Source organism: Bubalus kerabau, chromosome 3 (genome assembly GCF_029407905.1).
Source record: "Bubalus kerabau isolate K-KA32 ecotype Philippines breed swamp buffalo chromosome 3, PCC_UOA_SB_1v2, whole genome shotgun sequence".
Classification (NCBI taxonomy): domain Eukaryota; kingdom Metazoa; phylum Chordata; class Mammalia; order Artiodactyla; family Bovidae; genus Bubalus; species Bubalus kerabau.
The window spans coordinates 127,154,255-127,178,319 of record NC_073626.1 but is presented as its reverse complement, the minus strand read 5'-3'; the positions used below and the strand labels follow the sequence as shown (position 1 = coordinate 127,178,319).

The 24,065-nt window shown below is 43.3% G+C and overlaps 1 protein-coding gene across 9 annotated transcripts in view; it reads left to right on the top strand.

Annotated features, from left to right (window-relative positions):
• Nucleotides 1-24,065, top strand: part of CLASP1 (cytoplasmic linker associated protein 1) — a 269,278-nt gene that overhangs the window by 69,825 nt on the left and 175,388 nt on the right. The gene's annotated exons all lie outside the window — the stretch shown is intronic.

The window sequence follows — 24,065 nt, the reverse complement described above, 5'->3', positions numbered from 1 at the left end:
GGCCAGCTGGTGGGGCGGCGCTGTGGGGAGGAAGCTCTGGGCTCGTGCGTGGGAGCAGCTGTTGTGGCAGGTCTCGGCCCGGGGACAGCCCTGCCCAGCAAGGACGGGGACAGGGAAGGTCACGGGGAGCTCAGGGACACAGTTTGAGGGCAGGACATCGGTTGGCTGTGGTGTGGAGGAGCTTCATTTCAAAGATAATTTAGGGCGTTTTTTCTTTTTTAATTAAAAAGTGCGCCTTCTCCTCCGTCAGGTGCGCACCTGCCGCTGACGCCTGAGCCGCTGCCCCCTGGAGTCTGCGACAGCGGCCCCAGTAGAAACAGTCCACAGAATGCTGTCTATACCTTTAGAATGAAAGGAGAAGGCAGTCAGTTGCTCTGTTGCTCAGCCAGCGTTTCCTGAGGGCCCCTTGGCTTGGGGCATCTGCAGCAGGACAGGGCCTGGCCTCGGCCTGGCAGACGCCTGCCTCGGAGTCCGTCCGGCCTTTTCCCTGAGCCAGGCCCCATTCGTGCCTGCTGTCCCGGTATCATTGTTAACAGCACGACCATCCACACCCACTGTACCCCAGTGTGGGTGGTACATTATTTGCTTACCTTCCTCCCGGTCTAGTGGTGAGAGACAAGTGTGTGATCATTTTATCACAGAATTTCCATGGAATTGAGCCTCATGTGCAGAGGGGCCCAGCCTGGCCGGTTGGTGGACCCCTTCCCATGCCCCCTCCCCCCATGCCTGCTGCCTCCCTCGGTGCCCCCTCAAGTACCTGCTTTCTCCCCTTCCTCCTACTGTTCTGACCCTTTGCAGCCTCATAGCTGCCCTCAGGGCCCAGAACTTACCCAGGGTCCAGGCAGATGAGCATCCATCCCCGTTGGAGTCCCCTTGGAACATATTGTGGGGTGCAACCTCCCGTCTGTTCTTTTGGAATTGTCTTTGGGGAACATTTTCATTTCCTGACAGCCCCTTGAGTTTCCCTCCAACCCCTCCCCATTGTTTTGGAAAGAATCTTCCGTGCTTCTCTGCTGTTATTTTGATGGGCAGTCAGGAGGAAAGGTGCATGCACAGGTGTGCTTAGACTCCTGCCTTCAGCTTGGCCTGCCACTAGACCCCACTTTCTGGGAAGAAGACCTGGTGCGGTAAAAGGAGCTGGACTGTGGAGCCCCCCAGACTTGGGTATGAGGACGGCCATAACGCCATTGCTGAGATTGGGATGCAGAGCACAGGATGGTCTTAAAGGCCCCTTCTGCTTGAAACCCTCAATAATTCCTCTGCAGTGGTTTTGAGTTAGGGAGATGCCCTGATTGCAGAAGTCAAACCATTTTAGGGTCATGACCAAAGATGCTCCAGTGCTGGGCTAGAGAGATGAATTGACAATCTTAGAATGTGAATCCTAAAGGAGCCTTTGTAGAAGAATGGGTAAATGCTAGCTTTTCTGTTTCTTTTGCTTTGCCTCCTTGCCTCCCAGCCAGTAGTAAATTATTTGAAATAATTCCATTGTGAACTTTTCATTTTCATCCCTGCCCTTTCTAGTTTATTTTCCCTCAGGTGTGGTCCTGCCTACTTTTGCAATTCGGAATCAGAATTAGATATGACTCGGAAGTGGTGCAGAAGAGACTGGCTTCTCCAGAGCTGAGAATTCACACCTAGTTCCCAGTGCCTTTCTGTTTTCCTAAGGTTGGAAGTTAGAAGAAATTAGAGAAGCAAGTTTATTTTTATTTCTCTGTCCTGCCTTTAAGCTTTCTACACTAGAACAAGTTGGCTTATTTTTCATAAGTGAATTCATTAAATGTGCAGGCGTGTATATTTTTTTACTTTTTGGCAAGGCTGCCGGCTCTGTGTGTTTGAAAGCATGAATGAACTTGTGGACTGGAAGGGGAGGCACTCAGCTCACAAGCTCAGGCTTCTGCTGGTTCTTCGCGCCCCCTCACTTTCCACACTGTCACTTGCCCTCTAATAACATCACCTGGCTTTTACCCGACTCTCATGATGTAGGCACCACCAGCAAATCATCTGACAGTTCTCTTACGGCAGAGGAAGGAGCTGAGACCCAGGAGGGCCCGGTGACTCCCTTTACAGATTCTGAAAGAACAAAATCAAACAAAGGCGGGGAGGATTCCCGGCACTCTGCTGCATCACTGAGAGCTAGAGCTTGAAAACAAAACCCCAACAGCAGTGAAACCCCAGAGGACAAAGGCCCAGCTTAAGTGAAGCTTGCCTGTTGTGTTTCTGCGCTCCTGTTTGATCCCATAGTAAATAATTGAAGAATTTGGAATAGCTCCAAAATGGAAATGTTTCCCAGTCATATCCATCTGAGAGTGTTTGGAAGAGCTGTTCAGTATTCCACCCAGTTGAGTTTTCATCAAGGGGAAAAAAGAACTAAGTGTTGTAGTAACCCTGTCGTGTTCTAGCCCAGCTGTGGCTTTGGAGTTTCTGTTTTTGTCTGGGTGACTAGATAAATCATTGAAAGGCAGAATACAGGGAAAAGGATGAGAAAAGGATGTAGTGGGGAGAACCAAATTAGTGAATATGCCTGTTTCACAGTGATGTGCTAAGTATAAGTACTTCCTCTGAGTCAGCTCCCCCGGTCCTGGGCAGAACAGCCTCTCCTCCCACAAATGTTCATCAGCGCAGGAGAGCAGGTGGTTACAGTCAGTCCGGTTCCTGGACTGTCTGGCCCTGGGTTTTGGTCTAAGGAGACAGAGGCAGCCACCAGCTTGTCAGACTGTTTCATTAGAGTCCGTAGTAAAGAAATCTATTTTATGTTGCAGCCCTTAGAAACACCTTAGGACCATAGTCAGAGGACAGACGATCCATCCTGAGAGAAACCCTGGAACACTAGAACACCTTCTCTCATGTGAAGCCCTAACAGAAATGAAACCTCCAGCTCCTGTACCGGGAGTCGCTGGTTCCCTAATGAAAGCCACTTCCCCTTTGATTTTAGCATACCTGTGCCTACGGTAGCCAGGTAGCAACCCTGACCCTCGTAGTGGATGTGCCAGTCATGGGAGGAAACAGATGATTTTCCACAGGAGAGAACAGTGAACATACAATTATAGCTTTTGAAACCCCCACTTTAAATACCAGCATATCCTTCATTTAGGAAGCCTGGACTCACTAGCCCTCTTCTCATCTCCCAATGCTTGTCTTACTGTATTGTTTTGTCTCCGAGTTTTCCTTTGTTGCTGGTGGTACAAGATCAGTGCCCCTCCAGATACTCTTAAGTCACTGCAGTATTTGGGGTCAGGGAACAGGGTGGGGAGGAGGGCCTTTGGAGGGGCTCTGCAGCCAGGGAGCCTTCTTCCCAGAGACTTTAGTCATGTGTCTTACTCCTGATTCAGGAAAGATGGATCTTGAAAATCAAAGATACAGGCACCTGTGAAAGTTTTAACTTGGTTTTATGAAAAGTTTCAAATCCACACAGAAGTAGAGAGACTGTTGTAAGGCGTCCACACACACCCGTCGTCTGGCTGCAGTGGTTGCCAGTCCCTTGCTACTCTCAGAATACATGTTCTAGACGTGAGTCTCTGCTGGTGGTGGTGGAAATACTGGAGGCAGAGCGATATCCTTGGATGTGGGTCCCCCTCCACTTTGCAGACAAAACTCCACCAGAAAACAGTCTTCCATTCTTCACTGGCTGGCAGCCTCTCAGGGGATTTATATTTGTTTATTGTTTAACATTTAAAATATTAAAGAATTTTGTATCATGTCTTGAACTAGAAAATTATAGGCGTTTGTTGTGGGAGGAAGCACAAGGTGAAAGGCTTGTTTTCTCTCGTACAAACACACCTGCACACAAACGATCCGTGTAGAGTTCTTAAAAAAAAAAAAAGGTCTATATACATAATGTTTTGCAGCTGTTTTTTGGATTAACTCTGTTTCATAGCATGACTTGTCAATTTCTGCAGAGAAAGGCAGCTGGAATTTTGATAGCAAATAACTTGAATCTGTAGATAAATTTAGAGACTGTTGCCATCCTAACATTATTAAGTCTTCAATTCCATGAACAAAAGATGTCTTTCCATTTATTTAGGTCTTCTTGAATTTCATTCAGTGGTATTTTGTAGTTTTGAGTGTACAGATCTTTCCCTTTTTGGGTTAAATTTGTGCTATTTTAAATGGAATTGTTTTCTTAATTTCATTTTTGGTTTGTCCATTGCTGATATATTTATTATCATTTTTAATTATGAAAATAGAACACATCCATATATAACTCATTTATCTTAGTTACCTTGATGAATATTTAGGCTTATTTTTAATGTTTTCCTTTCACAAAATAATGCTGTAGTGGCCATTGTGTCTACACTATGCTATTTTCCATACCATGTTAAAGTGTTTGAAATTGATTCCTAAAGACGAACTCGCTAGGCCAACATTTATAGAGGTTAAAAATTTGATATATGGAACCTCCCTGGTGGTCTGGTGGTTAAGAATCTGCCCTCCCATTCAGGGGATGTGGGTTTGAGTCCTGATTGGGGAACTATGATCCCACATGCGGGGGACAGCTAACTCCCTGTGCTGCAGCTACTGAGTCCGTACGCTGCAGTGAAGAGCCCGCATGTGCAGTAGAGGTCGTGTGTGCCACAAGTAGGACCCAATGAAGCCAAACAAAAAATAAACTATTTAAAAAAATGGATAGATATCAAATTGTTTGCCAAAATGCTGTATCACTTACAGTTACCAAGCTTGCAAGCAACTTGTTAGTATCTATTTCCAGGAACCCTCCCCAAACCTTGGAGTTATTAATCTTTTAAAATGTATTTGGGGAGTTCCTTCATAGCCTAATGGTTAGCATTCTGGGCTTTCCCTGCCATGGCTTGGATTCAGTCTCTGGTTGGGAAACTGATATCCCAAAAGCTCTGAAGCATGGCCAAAAAATAAAGTAAATAAAGTGGTGTTAAAATGTATCATGATCTGATAAGTTATAAATGGTGTATCATTATTTTTATTTGCAATCTTTTGGTTAAAAGAAGATGAGTACCTTTTAATGTTTATTGCTTTTTTTTTTAATAGAAATAGTCTATTGGATGTCTTTTGCCTATTTAAAATTTTTGTCTTTTTTTCTTAATTATTTCTAGGTTTTAAAAAGTATCATGGTATAATCCTTTACCATATATTTTACAGATATATTTTGCCCAGTTGTTTCTTTTTTACTTGTGTTTATTTTTTCTTTCCCTTTTAGGAATATGACATTTCTCTTTATCTATCTGTGCCTTTTTAATGCCCATTAGTAAAATGTTTTATAGTTTATTCACATAAGTTCTATGATTCAGTCCTAATTACCTTAGGTTTTTGTTGCAGTCACAAATTTGATTTTTTTCCATTAAACTTTCTTCCTGATCCCAATTGGTACAATAAAAACGGCATAGATTTTTCATTACTTTTAGAGGATTTGGCCACTTATTCTCTTGTCAGTTCTAATTTTCAGTTGATCCTCTTGGATATTTTTAGTAGACAATTTTGTTTTTGCAAGTAGCAATAATAATATTGTCTCATTTTCTAGTTCTCTTGATCTCTCTATGCTTTCTTTTTTTGTATTGTATCGCTCAGTCCTGTCAGGTTGGTAATAGGAACATTTCTTATCTCCACCCTGTCCCCACCTCTCATGGGCATGCCCCTGGTGTTTTCAGTCTGGGGTCCTGCTGTTGGTTTCTAATAGGATACCTTTGCTTTGTTGAAAGATGTTTCCTCCAGTTCTTCAGTTGCTAGTGGATCATAGTCATAATCAAAAGCAGAAATGAGGGTTAAAGTTTTTCTTTCCTTTCCTTCATTTCCACTGGCGAATTCCTGCTGGTGCTGCGCCTTGTTACCTCATTTTCTTCCCTGGGATTCCCCTCTTCTTGGTGCCCTTTCCCACCCACACCTTTATTGTTCATAATTTCCCTTCCCCCATTCCCCAGAACAATCCATGGCAGCCTCAACTATTTATTTTACAAATATTTCAGATGTTTATGATAAGGAGGGCACTGAAATTTTGTAATGGACATTTAGAGTGTTTCAGTTGTGTTAAGATTTCTGGGGGTTGGCTGCCGTCAGCATACCCCAGCACCTGACACCCGCCCAGTCAGAAGAGCTTTCCATCAAAGCCGGTGTAACACACTGACTGTGGTTAGCTCCCTGAGTTTCTGTCTGCCGTGTCTCGCCTGGACGGGCCTTGGATCATCAGGCTTTGGCCGCCACATTCTAGCATCTCTCCCAGCATCCTCCAGCTTCTCCTCTGCCATCCTTTCCGTGGTGTGCCCTGCAACATCTGTCAGTTATAAACGCATTCCCTTATGTTCTTCATCTCCTCCTTCAGTCTGTAGAATGTGTGTGTGTGTCTACCATCCTAGGAAGAAACAACCACCATCTTACTTGACCAGCAGAGTCTTCAGGCTGCCTTACTGAGTTTTGCCTGAGTCTTGCCACTGGGAGTTTCCTACATTCTGTCTCCACTGACATCCCCATCACTCTTTATTCCACGTGTCTGACCTCTCCTTCCATGAACTTGTGGATGGATGCAGGAATTGCCAAAACCATCTTGATCTCATGTGACTTCTTACGTGATCAAGCCCTAATTGGCGAAGCTCTCTTCTTCACTGCCTTTTGTTGCCACCTCTGTTCTTTTCTCCTTTTTAAAGTTATTACTTTTTTGCTGCACCACAAGGCATGTTGAATCCTAGTTCCCTGACCAGGGGTCAGACTCGTGCCCTCTGCAGTGGAAGCACAGAGTCTTAACCACTGAACCACCAGAAATGTTCCGAGTCCTTCTTTTCATCTAGCAACTCTTTTTCATCTACTTGGTAGATACCTCTGCCTGCAGTCCTTGCAGATATCAGGATACCCACCTCAGTCTTCCCTCTGCATGCTGCATGTTCTCACGGGGAATTCTCCTTCATGTGGGTGTTCCCAGACCCATCTGTGCACCCTGCATTGCCCTCGTGGGCTTCACTTAGCAGACCTGTGCCTGCAGCGTATTTATGTGTTGATACCCCATCAGGCCCCTGCAGCTCAGCATGTCAGAAGTGATTCAGCTCCTTCTGCAGTCACAGACCTCACGGTACAACCACCAGCTTTGCTGCTCAGCTCAGAAACCTGCAATCTCTGCCCTCGTTATATGCCCAGAGCCCTCTCTGCCTCCAGTTCATCCTCCCCATCTTTGCAAAGATGAGCATGTAAAACTGCAGATATATCATTTCACACTCCTCTGTCCTCATCCCTTTCCTGCTTCCATCCCATCCCTTTCTTTTTTCCAGACTTTCAAATCTTGGCAGTGATTCCCCAACACTTCAGGATGAAATTCCTAAATTCTTATGATGCTTTGAACTTTTTTAAATCTCATGAGGAAAAAAAAAATAAATCTCATGAGATGGTCATATAGACTTCAATTAAGAATCTAGGATAACCTCTGTCAGTGTGTTCATTGACTAACTCCTGGATTTGATTTGCTACTATTTTGAATTTCTTTCTTATAAGTGGGATTGAATGAGTTTCCTTAACTTGGCATGTGACTCTTGCCCAGTTTTGTAGTACAGTTTTGCTAACTTTTAGAGTGAGTTGGGACTCTTCTACTTCTCAATGCTAGCAGGTTTATGGATGGAGATATAACTTCTCACAGGGTGGAAAGGAAAAATGCTTTCTTCTGATTTGATGACGGTGAAGTGAAGTGAAAGTGACTCAGTCATGTCTGACTCTTTGCGACCCCATGCACTGTACAGTCCATGGACTTCTCTAGGCCAGAATACTAGAGTGGGCAGCCTTTCCCTTCTCCAGGGGATCTTCCCAACTCAGGGATCGAACCAGGTCTCCCGCATTGCAGGCAGATTCTTTACTAGCTGAGCCACAAGGAAAGCCCAAGAGTACTGGAGTGGGTAGCCTATCTCTTCTCCAGTGGATCTTCTTGACCCAGGAATCAAACCGGGGTCTCCTGCATTGCAGGTGGATTCTTTACTAACTGAACTATCAGGGAAGCCTCTATGATGATGGTGAGCACAGCAATATCACCAACAGGGACAATGCTATTTTGGACCCAACACTCTAGTGAAGAAACAATCGCGAGGACAAATGAAACACTGCAGACCATGCAAACCATTTTGCAGCTCACATGCTTACAGACCTTCTAACATTGGCCTTTGTCAATTTTGATTTGTCCCTTGGTTTGTCCTGCAAATACTCTTAAAATTAGGGGGAAAAGGACTATGTTAAAATATACATAACATAAAACTTACCACTTTAACTGCTTTTTTGGGAGTGGGCCACTCCCGTCAGGCTTATGGGATTGAACCTGGGCCACAGCAGTGAAAGTGCCAAGTCCCAACCACTAGACTGCCAGGGAATTCCCTCAACTGCTTTTAATTGTACAGCTTAGTGGCTTTAGGTGTATTCACAGTGATGTTCAACCATGACCATTATCCATCTCCAGAACCTTTTCATCAGCCCAAAAGGCATTCATTAAACAGTAACTTTCCATTTCCCCTCCCATCAGCTGCTGCTAACTGCTATTTTACTTTCTTTCTGTTTTTCTTTAATTGAAGTATTGTTGATTTATAATAGTATGTAAGTGTCAGGGGTGTGTGTGTGTGTGTGTTGGCTCAATCGTGTGATCAGGGGTGTGTGTGTGTGTGTGTGTGTTGGCTCAATCGTGTGATCAGGGGTGTGTGTGTGTGTGTGTGTGTTGGCTCAGTCGTGTGATCAGGGGTGTGTGTGTGTGTGTGTGTGTGTGTGTGTTGGCTCAGTCGTGTGATCAGGGGTGTGTGTGTGTGTGTTGGCTCAGTCGTGCGATCCCATGGCTTGTAACCTGCCAGGCTCCTCTGTCCTTGGGATTTTCCAGGCAAGGATACTGGAGTGGGTTGCTATTTCCTACTCCAGGGGATCTTCTTGACTCAGGAAGACCCGCATCTCTTGCGTTTCCTGCCTTGGCAAGCGGATTCTTTACCACTGCCCCACCCGGGCATACACAATTCTACTTGCTGTCTCTGAGAATTTGTCATTTCTCGGTACCTCCTGTATACAGAAGCATACAGTATGTGTCCTTTTGTGTCTGGTGCATTTCACTTGTCTTAATGTTTGTAGGTGCTCTTGAACATGATTTTTATCTCAGAATGAAGGGGAGGGCGTGTTTACTGTGTGTGGCTCCCTGTGCCCTACAGTTGAAATCGATTGCGTCAGTGATTCTCCCAGTCACCTGCAGAAGGCAGTAGATTAGGTGTCACATCACAGATACATGCATGGAGTTTGAGGTGGTAACTTTCTTGCGGGCCCAAACCATGGTGGTGCCATGGTTTGAACCCAGTTTTGTCCGACTCCAAAGCCTACTTATGCTCTGTCTGCCACTTGGATCTCCACCTTAGCTTCGTACCCCACCCCATTCTGGGTTTCTGAAGGTGGAAATTTCTGCCGGGCTTGTCTTGAACTGTGTGGCTTGCACATCTTACTGCGTGTGGTTCACACCTTGTCTATCTCCATCACAGTGACCTGAAAGCTTTCTCCTTGAGTTTAGATACTGGATGGCCATCAGGTACTCTGGGTAGTAGTTTTGCTGATAGGTACAGTTCAGTGAATTGATTTTCCATAAAATGTTCTTCAGATACGTAGCACAGTGGAAGCTTCAATTCCCAAGATCGTTCTTAATGAAGCATCCTGAGCAGAGTGTGGTGGGATTTGGCTAGCTCTGAATGCTTCTTAAGTTTGAATCTGAAGAACCTGGGAATCCATCATTTTAACTTTCACTTTTCCCTTGGTTGCAGTAAGATGCTTCCTAAGCCATGGGATCCTGGAGGGTTTCTCTGTGACCCACTGTTCCCTCATTTCCCATTCAGTTCAGTTCAGTCACTCAGTCGTGTCCAACTCTTTGCGACCCCATGAATCGCAGCATGCCATGCCTCCTGTCCATCACCAACTCCCGGAGTTCACTCAAACTCACGTCCATCCAGTCGGTAATGCCATCCTCTGTCGTCCCCTTCTCCTCCCACCCTCAATCCTTCCCAGCATCATGGTCTTTTCCAGTGAGTCAACTCTTTGCGTGAGGTGGCCAAAGTATTGGAGTTTCAGTTTCAGCATCAGTCCTTCCAATGAACTCTGTTAGAATGGACTGGTTGGATCTCCTTGCAGTCCAAGGGACTCTCAAGAGTCTTCTCCAACACCACATTTCAAAGGCATCAATTCTTCGGCGCTCAGCTTTCTTCATAGTCCAATTCTCACATCCATACATGACAACTGGAAAAACCATAGCCTTGACTAGATGGACCTTTGTTGGCAGAGTAATATCTCTGCTTTTTAATATTCTGTCTAGATTGGTCATAACTTTCCTTCCAAGGAGTAAGCGTCTTTTAATGTCATGGCTGCAATCACTATCTGCAGTCATGTTGGAGCCCCCAAAAATAAAGTCTGACACTGTTTCCACCTTTTCCCCATCTATATCCCTTGAAGTGATGGAACCAGATGCCATGATCTTCGTTTTCTGAATGTTGAGCTTTAAGCCAACTTTTTCACTCTCCTCTTTCACTTTCTTCAAGAGGCTCTTTAGTTCTTCTTCACTTTCTTCCATAAGGGTGGTGTCATCTGCATATCTGAGGTTATTGATATTTCTCCTGGCAGTCTTGATTCCAGCTTGTGCTTCTTCCAGCCCAGTGTTTCTCATGATGTACTCTGCATGTGAGTTAAATATGCAGGGTGACAATATACAGGCTTGACGTACTCCTTTTCCTATTTGGGGAAGCTAGGGGACGACAGAGGATGAGATGGCTGCATGGTATCACTGACTCGATGCACGTGAGTTTGAGTGAACTCCGGGAGTTGGTGATGGACAGGGAGGCCTGGTGTGCTACAATTCATGGGGTCGCAAAGAGTCGGACACGACTGAGAGACTGAACTGAACTGAACTGAAAGCTTCTCACTCTTGAGGCCGCTTTCACCTTTTAGATGACTGGGCTTCACAGTGGGTGCTGGGCAGGCCCTGGCACTGCACTAAATGAGTTTTCTAAGTGAGAAATAAAGCAGATTGATGGGGTTCACACCGTTATTCAACAAATAAGGTTCTGGGCTATGGCATTCAATAATTGGATACAAATTCTCTTCTTCATGAAGCTCATGTTTCACTTGGGAGAAAGAACCCATAAGCAAGTTAACTGAGTGAATTTTATAGACTACTGGGAAATGGAAAGAGCTGCTTTTTAGAAAAATACAGCCTCTGTGGGCCAAGGGCATGTGTACATGCCCACAGTGTTCTTTAAGGTGGTCAGAGTGGGCCTGGGTGAGAACATGGCTTTGGGGCAGAGATGTGAGTGGGTGCTGGGATGGGGTGGGTGGCAGCCTTGGGGAATAGCATTTCAGGTAGAGAGAGCATCTGGTGCAGAGAGGGGGCCCCATCTAGGGCAATGGAGGAGCAGCCAGGAGGCTGGTGAAGGGAGGGAGTGGCTGTCGGAAAGACGAGTTCCTGTGCAGCACTGGGAGGCATTGGCGGGTTCTCAGCGAAGGACTTGGTTAGCTTTTAGATGGACATTCTGGTCGTGTGGTGCGAGTAGAAGGAGAGGAACCCAGGATGGAGGGATACACACAGGGTCGCGTGACAGTGCTTTTTGCTGTCTGTGGTGTTGATTGGAGTGCACAGTTCATGCTGCTTTCATCAGGGTCCCCAAACCCCAGGCTGCTGACTGGTACCAACTGTAGCCTGTTAGGAACCAGGCGCCACAGCAGGGCACGAATGAGTGAAGCTTCACCCGCCACTCCCCATCACTTGCATTACTGCCTGAACCACCCCCACCTTTGGCAAATGTAATGAATTCTTCGGTGATCCCGTCATGGAAGATGATTTCTTCTTCATGGAAGAAGAAATAAAAGATTTCTTCCATGATGCAGAAAGATCTGAGTAGAGTTCTTTTAAATCTAGTAACTGATATTTTTTTTCAGCTTTACTAAAATATAATTTACATAACATTTACTAAGTGTACAACTCAATTATTTTTTAGTAAGTTTACAGAGTTGTACACCCATCACCACAATCCAGCGTTAGAACTTTTCTCCATCACTCTAAAAGGTCCCTTGTATCCATTTATGGTCAGCCCCCATCCTCACCCCCAGCTGTAGGCAACCATTTATCTATTTTCTGTCTCTGGGGATTTAGCTTTTCTGAGCCTTTCATATAAATGAAATCATACAATATATAGTCTTTATGTCTGATTTCTTTTATTTAGCATCCTCTTTTCAAGGTTCATGTGTAACATAGCATCTGTCATTACGTTTGTTCCTCTTTATTGTTGAATGGTGAATGGTATTTAACTGAATGGATTACCACATTTTGTTTGTTTATTCATCAGCTGATGGATATTTGGATTATTACCACCTTTTGGCTATTAAGAATAATACCTACTTTTTCCAGAAGTGCAGCATAGGCAGGCAGATGGTTCTCTGGAGTGAGTACACATGAGAATGATTTTAGTTTTGGGAGCATCTTTATAAACTTTATGTTCTTCCTTTGCCCTTTTGTAAGACTGATGGATTAATGAATATTATTTGAGCCAGATAATAGCCAAGTGACCTTTCCATTGCCTGTTTCCTTATCTGCGAAGTAAGGATATTTATAGGTGTAGTGCTTGGCACAGGGAATTGTAAGGATTAAGTAAGATAGTGAAGAGAATATGTGCAAGGAAATAGTTAATCTCCCCTATTACCGCGCCTCCCCCACTCACGTTATCTCTGAGGAAGTGGTAGGGCTGAGAGAGACTATGTGAGGACCACCCTGCTTTCAGGAGTGTGTGGTCTTCTTGGGGAGAGATGTGGAGTGCAGGTGAAGGAGCAGAGGCCAGGTAAACTCCTGGACCAGGCTAGCTGGGTGGGTCTCTCAGAAGAATTAGGACCTTGGCTTGGAGGAGGGGAGCAGGGAGGCTCCTAGGAGAGTCCGGGCAACCGGGAGGGCCATAGGCCTGGCTGGCTGGGGCTGGCTGGAAGAGATGGGGGTGGAGGTCGGCTTAGGGGCATACTGGGAGAATTGTAAAAGCCCATGTGGAACGCTTGGATCTGTGTTTACCACCTTGGGCAACCATGAATGTTTTGGTGCTGATTTCATGTTTATGGGGTGGGTATAGATGAGGGAGGTTGCAGATTTAGGGGTCTTTGGCCAGATTAGACCCATGAAATGTTTTTTCTTTTTTTTTTTTTTTTTTGGAGGGGATTTCCCAGTCATTTAAATTCATTCAGACAATTCGGTTCAGTCACTCAGTTGTGTCTGACTCTTTGCGACCCCATGGACTGCAGCACACCAGGCTTCCCTGTCCATCACCAACTCCCAGAGCTTACTCAAACTCATGTCCATTGAATCCGTGATGCCATCCAGCCATCTCATCCTCTTGTCGTCTCCTTCTCCTCCTACTTTCAATCTTTCCCAGCATCAAGGTCTTTTCTGGTGAGTCAGTTCTTTGCATCAGGTGACCAAAGTATTGGAGTCTCAGCTTCAGCATCAGTCCTTCCAGTGACTCTTCAGGACTGATTTCCTTTAGGATGGACTGGTTGGATCTCCTTGCAATCCAAGGGACTCTCAAGAATCTTCTCCAACACCACAGTTCAAAAGCATCAATTCTTAGGCACTCAGCTTTCATTAGGAGAAGGCAATGGCAAGCCACTCCAGTATTCTTGCCTGGAAAATCCCATGGATGGAGGAGCCTGGTAGGCTACAGTCCATGGGGTCGCAAAGAGTCCGACATGACAGAGCGACTTCACTTTCATTTTTCATTTTCATGCATTGGAGAAGGAAATGGCAACCCACTCCAGTGTTCTTGCCTGGAGAATCCCAGGGATGGGGGAGCCTGGTGGGCTGCTGTCTATGGGGTCTCACAGAGTCGGACACAACTGAAGGGACTTAGCAGCAGCAGCAACAACAGCTTTCATTATAGTCCACCTCTCACATCCATACATGACTACTGGAAAAACCATAGCTCTGATTAGACGGACCTTTGTCAGCAAAGTAATGTCTCTGCTTTTTAATATGCTGTTTTGGTTGGTCATAGCTTTTCTTCCAAGGAGCAAGCGTCTTTTAATTTCATGGCTGCAGTCACCATCTGCAAATGATTTTGGAGCCCAAGAAGATAGTGTTTCACTGTTTCCATTGTTTCCCCATCTATTTGCCATGAAGTGAAAGAACCGGATGCCATGATCTTCGTTTTCTGGATGTTGAGTTTTAAGCCAGCTTTTTCACTGTCCTCTTTTACTTTCATCAAGAGGCTCTTCAGTTCCTCTTCATTTCTGCCATAAGGGTGATGTCATCTGCATATCTGAGGTTATTGATATTTCTTCTGGTAATCTTGATTCCAGCTTGTGCTTCATTCAGCCTGGCATTTCACATGATGTACTCTGCATATAAGTTAAATAATCAGGGTGACAATGTACAGCCTTGAAGTACTCCTTTCCCAATTTGGAACCAGTCTGTTGTCCCATGTCTGTTTCTACCTGTTGCTTCTTGACCTGCATACAGATTTCTCAGGAGGCAGGTAAGGTGGTCTGGTATTCCCATCTCTTAAAGAATTTTACACAGTTTGTTGTGATCTACACAGTCAAAGGCTTTGGTGTAATCAATAAGCAGAAATAGATGTTTTTCTGGAATTTAATGGATGTTTGCAATTTGATCTCTGGTTCCTCTGCCTTTTCTAAAACCAGCTTGAACATCTGTAAGTTCACGGTTCAAGTATTGCTGAAACCTGGCTTGGAGAATTTTGAGCATTACTTTACTAGCATGTGAGATGAGTGCGATTGTGTGGTAGTTTGAGCATTCTTTGGCATTGCCCTTCTTTGGGATTGGAATGAAAACTGACCTTTTCCAGTCTTGTGGCCACTGCTGAGTTTCCAAATTTGCTGGCATATTGAGTGCAGCACTTTCACAGCATCATCTTTCAGGATTTGAAATAGCTCAACTGGCATTCCATCACCTCCACTAGCTTTGTTCGTAGTGTTGCTTCCTAAGGCCCACTTGACTTCACATTCCAGGATGTCTGGTTCTAGGTGAATGATCACACCATCATGGTTATCTGGGTCATGAAGATCTTTTTTGTATAGTTTTTCTGTATATTCTTGCCACCTCTTCTTAATGTCTTCTCTTTCTGTTAGATCCATACCATTCTGTCCTTTATTATCCCTATCTTTGCATGAAATGTTCCCTTGGTATCTCTCATTTTCTTGAACAGATCTCTAGTCTTTCCCATTCTATTGTTTCCTCTATTTCTTTGCATTGATCATTGACGAAGGCTTTCTTATCTCTCCTTGCTATGCTTTGGAACTCTGCATTCAGATGGGTATTATCTCCTTTGCCTTTAGCTTCTCTTCTTTTCTCAGCTATTTGTAAGGCCTCCTCAGACAACCGTTTTTCCTTTTTGCATTTCTTTTTCTTGGTGATGATCTTGATTACTGCCTCCTGTACAATGTCATGAATTTCTGTCCATAATTTTCAAATAGTTGCCAGTGTTTAAAATCTGGAGATCTGGCCACACTAACCTTGATTCTCACATAGGATCACATAAGCAGCACGTCTGGAGGAGTTCAGGTTTCCATGGTTACAAGGCTGCCTCATCTCTCCCTGCTGGAATTTGCCCCCAGTGGTCTGGAGCCATGCTGGCCAGCATGGTAGCCATGTATGGCTATTGAAAGTTACATTAAGTAAATTAACATGTTAAGGAAAATTTAAAATTGTTTTTCCCATTCACACATCACTTGCTCAGTAGCCTCCTATAGTTGGTGGCTACTGATTTGGACAGTATAGATCTTGATGGAAAATTCCTTTCACTGCTGAAGGTTGTATTGGGTTGGTCCAGATTTTTAAACAAAGGTTACTGACTGCCTCGAAGTGTGTTAAACCCTGGTCTCCTGGCCTCACTGGGCCTTTAATGCTCTTGTGTAAAATGAAGTGCTTTGAGATGGATGATTTGCAGTTTCTTTCTTTTAAACTATTTATTAATTTGTTTGGCTGCACCAGGTCTTAGTTGCAGCATGTGGGTCTAGTTCCTTGACCAGGGATTGAAGCTGGCTCCCCTGCATTGGCAGCATGGAGTCTTAGCCACTCCACCATTAGGGAAGTCCCTGAAGTTTCTTCCTAATGGTAAGATCCCAGTATGTGGGCAACAACAGTAACAAGCCTATCACTTCATTAGTCCTATTAATCTAATATCAATTATTTATATTTTGTGCTCAAAAACTGTCTCTGGAGGCCATTCCAGAAGAGGGATTTAAATTGTAGGCTGCTCAGTGGCATCTGGTTGGCCTGGGTATCCCAGGACTCCCTGGGTGGTGCTTTGAAGGACAGCAAGTTTGGGTGAATAATTCTCCAGTGTCACATGAATACACAGGGTCATTGACTTTTATCACTCTGTTCTTGAGTATATGTGTTGTGCTCTTATTCTTGGAATTGAAAATGATCACATTGTAAGAGTTCCGTTAATTTCCTCCTTATTTAATAAGGTTGCAGTGTAGAGTCTTAAAATAACAACAACAAAAACAAAAAAATGTATAGAGTGAGCATCCTGTAGCCCCTTAGGGCACCTAGCACATTAAGGTAAAAATAATGCTGGGGACTTCCTTGGTGGTCCAGTGATTAGGTCACCTTGCTTCCACTGCAGGGGGCGCAGGTTGTATCCCCGGTTGAGAAACTAAGATCCTGCAAGCCACATGGCGTGGCAAAAAAAAAAAAAAGTGGGCATCAAGTGTACAGTGTGTGTTCTTTTGGAGAACTCATCCTAAGGCGGTAACGTGTTGAAGTCTGTATTCATTGAAGTATTGATTAAAATAATGACTGTTGGTAGGGGCTTGGCAGATTGGTCCAGTGATCCTGATTCCTGTATACAAGAGGATATCCAGCCACTGAAGGTGGGGTTGTAGATCGCTATGTATTGATTTGGGGCTAATTCCATGGCATATGAACCCATTTATATAAAATTCATAGCACACACACGTGCATATGCGTGCATGCAAGATGTCTTGAGGGATAGTCATCAGAATATTGGTACTTGGGGGACTTCCCTAGTGGTCCAGTGGTTAAGACTGTATGCTTCTACTGTAGGGGCCTTGGGTTTGATCCCTGGTCCAACTTATTATCCTGCATGCCTCATGGTGTGGCTAAAAGAAAAAGAAGAAGAGGACTATTGACAGTTGGGTGATGAGATTTCAGGCCCCTCACTTTCTTCTTTGGGGTTACGACCCCCTGTCCCGGTACTGTTCCTCTCTTTCCTCAGAGGGCTGTGCTTTGTTGTTTTTGTTTTTTTCAAAGTGTTGCTCTCGAGACTTCCTGGTGGTCCATTGGTTAAAAATCCACCTGCCAATTTAGGCAAGACAGGTTCGATCCCTGGTCTGGAAAGATCCCACATACCATGGAGCGGACTAAGCCTGTGGACCACGATTACTGAGCCTGCACTGAAGGCCCGTGAGTCACAACCACTGAGCCCGTGTGCCACACTTGTTGAAGCCCTTGCACCCTAGAGCACGCACGGCACAGCAGGAGAAGCCAGTGCAGCTAGAGAATAGCCCCTGCAAAGACCCAGCACAGCCAGAAATTAAAAAAAAAAAAAAATGTGCTGCTCTCATAAAGAAGGGAACAGACACTTACTGAGTGCTTACAGCATGTAAGGCATTTTGCTAAAACTTTTAACCCTCTTGTGCACTCTTTGAGGTAAACATGTGATTATTCTGACTTCATGAACGAAGCATGTGAGGCCTGGAGATTGAGCATCTCTGCTGGACAGTAGATGTGGATCTGTGCTCACAATGCCCTTGGACTTTTTCCTGTTTGGGGCATTATCAGAGCATCAGACATGTTTGGAGCTGAGACCAGCTCTATCTCTGGCATTGGCAGAGGAGAGATGTGACCTGCTTAAGGTCTTCAGCTAGCTAGAGAAAGACAAAGAAGACTAAAAAATGGGGTTTTGTGATATTGTGATTATGCTGTAGTGAGATTGACCTTGATCAAGTCAGGAGGCTTTTCTTTTTCAGTTCAATTACTGTGGACTTTATTACCTTAGGTAAGTCTCTTTACCTCTTTTAAAATTTTCCTTATTTTCAAAATAAGGGTAATATGTTCCACACCTCAGGTTATTTTGAGATTATTCAGATTCATCCAAAAGTACCTTAAAAATAATAAAGTATAATATGAGTGCAATATAATTCTGTTACTCTAGCTAATCCAGCCTTCCATGACTCAGGAAATGACCTGTTCTTCCTTGTCTCTTATGGACATTTTTTTTTTTTTTTGAGGAAAAAAATGAAATATTTCTTTCTCTATCATTAAATGGATCTCATTATGGAGAGAGAACTGTGGTAGATTGCATTCTGGGGCTTTGACTTGTAGTTTGTAAGTAAGTAAGGTACTTGGACAAGAGATCCCAGCCACTTGTCACAGACTTACATGTAGGTAGAGTGGTCCAGGTCACTCCCACTTTTCTAGTTTTAAAAACCTTAAAAATAATTGGAACTATATATAGAAAGTGCGCAGTGTACAAAGGCACAGTTTAATGAGTTGTCCTGAAGCTAACAGCTGTTTGATTGCTCCTCAGGACAAGAATTGGAGTATTGCCAGCACTCCCCAAAGTTACCACTCTCCTAACATTTGTGGCATTACTCTTTTGCTTTTTAGTTTTATTGTCTAAATATGCAGCTTAAAATTAGAGTTTATGTTTGTATATATTTGGCATCTGGCGTTTTCACTCACTGTTGGATATATCTGTATTGTTGAGGGTAGCTTTGATTCATTTATTTTGATTGTTTATTGTTCTTCCTAGCATGAAAACCACAACTTTCACATTCTACAGTAGATGGGCATCTGGATTTCTAGTTTTTGGCTGTTATGGATGGTGCTGCTCTGAGCATTTTTGTGCATTTCACCTTTTGTACCTGTGCGTGCATTTCTGTTGGAAATATGCCTGGCAGAAGAGGAAGAAGGGGGCGACAGAGGATGAAATGTTTGGATGGCATCACTGACTCAATGGACATGAGTTTGAGTAAACTCCGGGAACTGGTGATGGGCAGGGAAGCCTGGTGTGCTCCAGTCCATGCGGTTGCAGAGGGTCAGACACGACTGAGCGACTGAACTGAGCTGATGACTAGCAGTGGGGTAGCTGCGTATATACCTTCACATTTGGGAGCTACACCAAGATGTTTTCTGAAGTGTTGGTTTTACCAGGTTATATTCCTCCCAGCATGTGTGAGAGGTTCCATGGTAACACGTTCTTGTCAACACTTGGTCTGTGGGTCTTTAATTTTAGCCATGCAGGGAGTATGTAGTAGTCTCATTATATTTTATTGGGTTGGCCAAAAAGTTCATTTGTGATTTTCCATAAGATCTTACAGAAAAACCAAAATGACCTTTTTAGCCAGTCCAGTAACTTGTGTTTCTCTGACAAGTAATCAAGGTTGAACAACTTTTCATATATTTATGAACAAAAGATATAAAATATTTTGCCCATTTTTCTACTGGGTTGTCTATTGATTGGGCTTGTAGATGATCTCTGTGTATCCCAGAATCAAGCCTGTTGTTATTTGTTTTATTAATATTGTTTTCTAATACATCTTGACTTGCCTTTTACTTTCTTAGGATATTTCAGTGTAACATGGTCCCTGATTTTAACGTGGTCCTGTGCATGGATTTCTCTTTTAATGGTTTATTGTCTATTGTGTCCTGAAGCTGTTTTCTGATGTCACTTTTTGAAAGCTTTATTGTGTTGTTTTCCACACTTAAATCTGTAACCAGGAGTTCATTTTTATGTATGGGTTGAGAAAGAAGTCAGTTGCTTTTTTATTCCAGATGGATATCAGTTGACCCGGGGTTCTCAGTCCAGTGTAACGCCTACTTTGTCATAAAGAAAGGGCCCATCTATGCACTAGTCTGTTTCTGTCTTCTCTTCTGTAGGAAATCTTGATTTTCCGTAGGAGTGAGTTTTACCATCCTGTGTCCTGCCCTTTGCATTTCCACAAAGATTTGGAATCAGCTTGTGAACTTCCTAAAGATAAATTACAGTTGGGATTTTGAGTGAAATTTTGTATGTAGATCAATTTGGGAAAAATGGAAATTTTGCAATATTGATTATTCCAACCTGTAGTTTCTCCCTCCATTTATTTTAATCATTTTTAATTTTTGTATTAGTCTGTAGCTTTTGGAGCAGACAATTATTTTGGCTAGATTTATTCTTAGGTGTTAATTTTTATGCGATCAAAAATGGAAACTTGAAAAATTTCCTTTCTGACTTACTGTTAGTATAGAAAAGTAGTTGAATTTTTTTTTTTTCCTTTTTGGTATATTGACTTTGTATTAATCAGTCTTGCTAAACTAACTTACAGTATACCTGTAGATCTTCTTGATTTTCTACTTATAATTTGACAATTTTGCATCTTCTCTGTGAGTTTTATACCTTTCATTTTTTCCCTTGCCATAAAGCTTTAGCGAGGACCTTAGATACAGTATTGAAAAGAAGATGCAGAATGGACTTTTTGGTCCTGTTCCCCATATCAAAGAGTAAGCGTTCAGTATTTCATCAATTATGATATTCAGTTTGACCCTTGAATTAAAATCTGGCTATTTCTACCATTTAGCTGTTGGGAATAATGCAGCTCAGAATGTGATTGTTCAAGTAGTTATTGGAATCCTTGTTTTTATTTATTTGGGGTTTATATCTAGAAGTGGAATTGCTGGCTCACATGGTAATTCTGTGTTTAATTTTTGGGGGAGCTTCCATACCATTTTCCACAGTGATTGTACCAACTGTACATTCCTACCAACAATGCATGCATAGAGTCCCAGTTTCCCCACATTCTCACCAACACTTGTTGTTTTCTGTTTCTTGTTTTTGTATTTTGGGGGATACTAGTGACCCAGATGGGTGTCAGCTCTTGCTTCTGGTCTCTTGCTGACCTCTTCTTTTGAATCCATTGAAACTTATTATTCTGTTTTCTCTATGCTTAGTCTCTTACCTACTGTTTTGAATTTTCCATCCTTTTGTTTCTCTGGGCTTCATTCTGGAATTTTTCTGCAGACTTACTTTCCCGTTAATTCCCTCTGCATCTGTGTCTAGTGTGTTTTTATGTCCATCCATCCAGTACTTAATTTTGGACATTGCATTGTTTGGTTCTTTTAAAAATTTGTGTCACTTTTCGAAAGTAATCCCCTCTCCCCCTTATTTTAATCTTAAGTATTTTGTCTTCTTATACATAGTAAGAATTATTCTGCTCCTAATTATTCTCACATGGATCTTCATTTCTGCAAGTTTTCGTTTATAGTTGTCCTGTGTGCCTGATTATCTTTGGTTGTGCTTTGGACATTGTGTTTGAGAATTTTTTATAGAAGTAAATTGAGGACTAAACTAGAATTATGTTCTCTCCATCCAGAAATGATTTGTGCTTTTTATCTTCCAGGGGTTTTAGGGCATCAGCAATCTAATAAAATCATTTATATCTGCTGTCAGGGATTGGTATTTTTCTAGGTCACCCAGTTTCTTGAAAATTGGTCTGCAGTACATCTGGAGGCTGTTTTATTTCCAGTTCACTCTCCAAATGTATAGCATTTGGATTTCCAACCCAAAGTATAGGGGGTTGTTTGAGGTCTCTGGAATGTATGTTCTAGATCCAAGTGGTTATCACAAGTAATTCTAAGTGTCTTGTTGTCCCTTTCCAGTGTATAAACAGCCCTGGACTCTCTCTGGATTTTAGTTTTCTTTTATGTTGTTTTGTGACCTGGTAGTTTTTCTGTGCCTTCTTAGTTTGCCAGTGTTTCCAAGCAGATGTACTTTTATGTGAAATTCTGCATTTGTAGTTGTTTTTAGCATGAGGGGTGGCCTGAGTTAGTTATTACCTCCTTTTAAAAGTTATAGGATAAAGGAACTATGTTAGCCCTTGAACACATCTGTTCCAAACTAATTCATTACTAGTTAGTAAAGTAGGGGGGTTATCACTTACCATGAATCCAGTATCATGCTGTGCATTAGGGAAGTTTCGAGGAAATACCAGGCATGGTATTCCTTACATTCAAGGACATTTAGCTGGGGACACAAACATAAACTTAAAATTAGATCGAATATTGGAGGAGACAAGGGTCATGCAGGTTTAGTGAAAACTATGGATAGAGTGAGGGGTGTGAGCTGACCTTCTCTCTGTCTGGCCATCTTCCCATGGTGGGCACAGTGCCCTGGCACTCCCTGCTGTACATTGCAGCTCTTCTTTTGCTCCTGCACTGTATTTAAGACGCATCTGAGGCCCTTCTGGAGCTGCCTCCCCTGCCCCCTCCCAAGTCCTCAGGCTCCGGCTGTTCCACTCTTCCCACCTTCACGCCTCACTCTTCTCTCTGCTGGGAGGTCTTCTCTTCCTTTGGTGTGAGGCCAGTTCTTCACAGCTTATTAGCCTTGTGCAGTGCAACCCCTCCTGAAAACTTCCCCTGCCAGCCCAGGCCCTCTCCCCAGGAATCCTAGGCATGGCCTCCATTGATCTGAATCAGTACATTTGGCCCGTGCACTGGCAGTGACCATGATTTGGGGCTAACAGCTATCACGTGGGTCATCTGGCCCTTTCCATGCACCAAGCACTATTTCAAGCACTTCATGTACACACAGTGACCTTCACTGTAGCTGTTACTGTGTCCCCATTTAACAGGTCAGAAAACTGAGGCACAGAGAGGCTTCACAGCTCCTAATTAGAGTTATCTTCTGGGCAATGACTTTGTTCATCTCTCCCTTTCTTCAGTAGGGAAATGGGAATGTAGAAGAAGGGCCTGGACTGTGAAGATAAACATTTGTGGGTTGCCTCTCCTTTCCTGCCCCGACTGGGGCTGTGACTTAGGGTGAAGTAGACAAGTGTATGTGGGGGGATTTGTTTTTCTGTGAAGGTGCCTGGGACTGTGCTCTGCCCTCTCCATCCCAGGTCCCTGGGGCTTGCTGCATCCATCAGCCTTGTCTTCCGGAGCAGTCTCTGGACGCTCCAAGTCTGTTCAGACTTGTGGGAATTCTGAGGGGATATGGTGAGAACTGAAGCCCGTATATTTCTGTAATGAATAGCACTCCCCCCTCCAACTGGTGGTGCACCCAGACACATGCTTAGGATTTCATCAGGGAAAAGCCAGTTCCTAATAATTGAGAGTTTGCTCTTTTTTTGAAAAAACAAACTTAAATTTTTAGGACAGTTTTGGATTTACGGAAAAATTGCAAAGGTAGTAGAGTCCCCAATGTATCTATCTCACATCGAGCCTCCCCATCATATATCATTGTTAATAAAGCAATATTGATAGGTTGTGATTAATTGAAGTCCATAGTTTATTCAGGTCTTTTAAAATTTTATCTAATGTCCTTTATCTATTCTAGGCTTCCATCTAGGATTTGTTGTTTTGGTCGCTAAGTCATGTACAACTCTTTTGTGACCCCTGGACTGTAGCCCACCATGGGATTTCCCAGGCAAGAAGACTGAAGTGGGTTGCCATTTCCTCCTCCAGGGAATCTTCTCAACCCGGAGATATAACCTGCATCTCTTGCATTGGCAGGCATGACCTAGGAAGCTCACACTCTATTTAATTGTCTCCTAGGCTTCTCTTGGCAGTGACAAGAAAGAAAGAAATTTGACTTTCCTTCTTTTTGCTGACTTTGAGGGTTTTGAGATGTATTGGTAAGATATTTTGTAGGCTGTCCCTCTATGGGAATCTGATATTGTTATTAGACTGGGCTTGTGGGTCTTCAAGCTAAGGATCACAGACCTAAAGCCCCGGTTTATCACATACCAAGCATACACACCTCCAGCCTTATTTATGGTTGTTGATGTTGACCTTGATGATCTGGCTGAGGTACCAATACCCTTTGTCAAGCTTTTCCCACTGTACCATTACTCCCCCTACTCTTTAGCTACTCCCCCTACTCTTTAGAGCTTTGGAAGGAAATGAATGTATGATTCCTCATCTTCTGTAGCTCATAAATGAAATCATTAAAGTGTTTTTTGGTTTTTTTTTTTTTTTTTTTTTTTTTTACTGTTATAGGCTTTTAAAAAAACCTGTAACAAAACAATGCTCTCTTTATACAAAAATTTAAAAATTATTCCCTTTTAATATCTTTAAGTCACCAATCCCTTAGAAGGACAGTATGTGTATTGCGGTTATTATTGGGCAA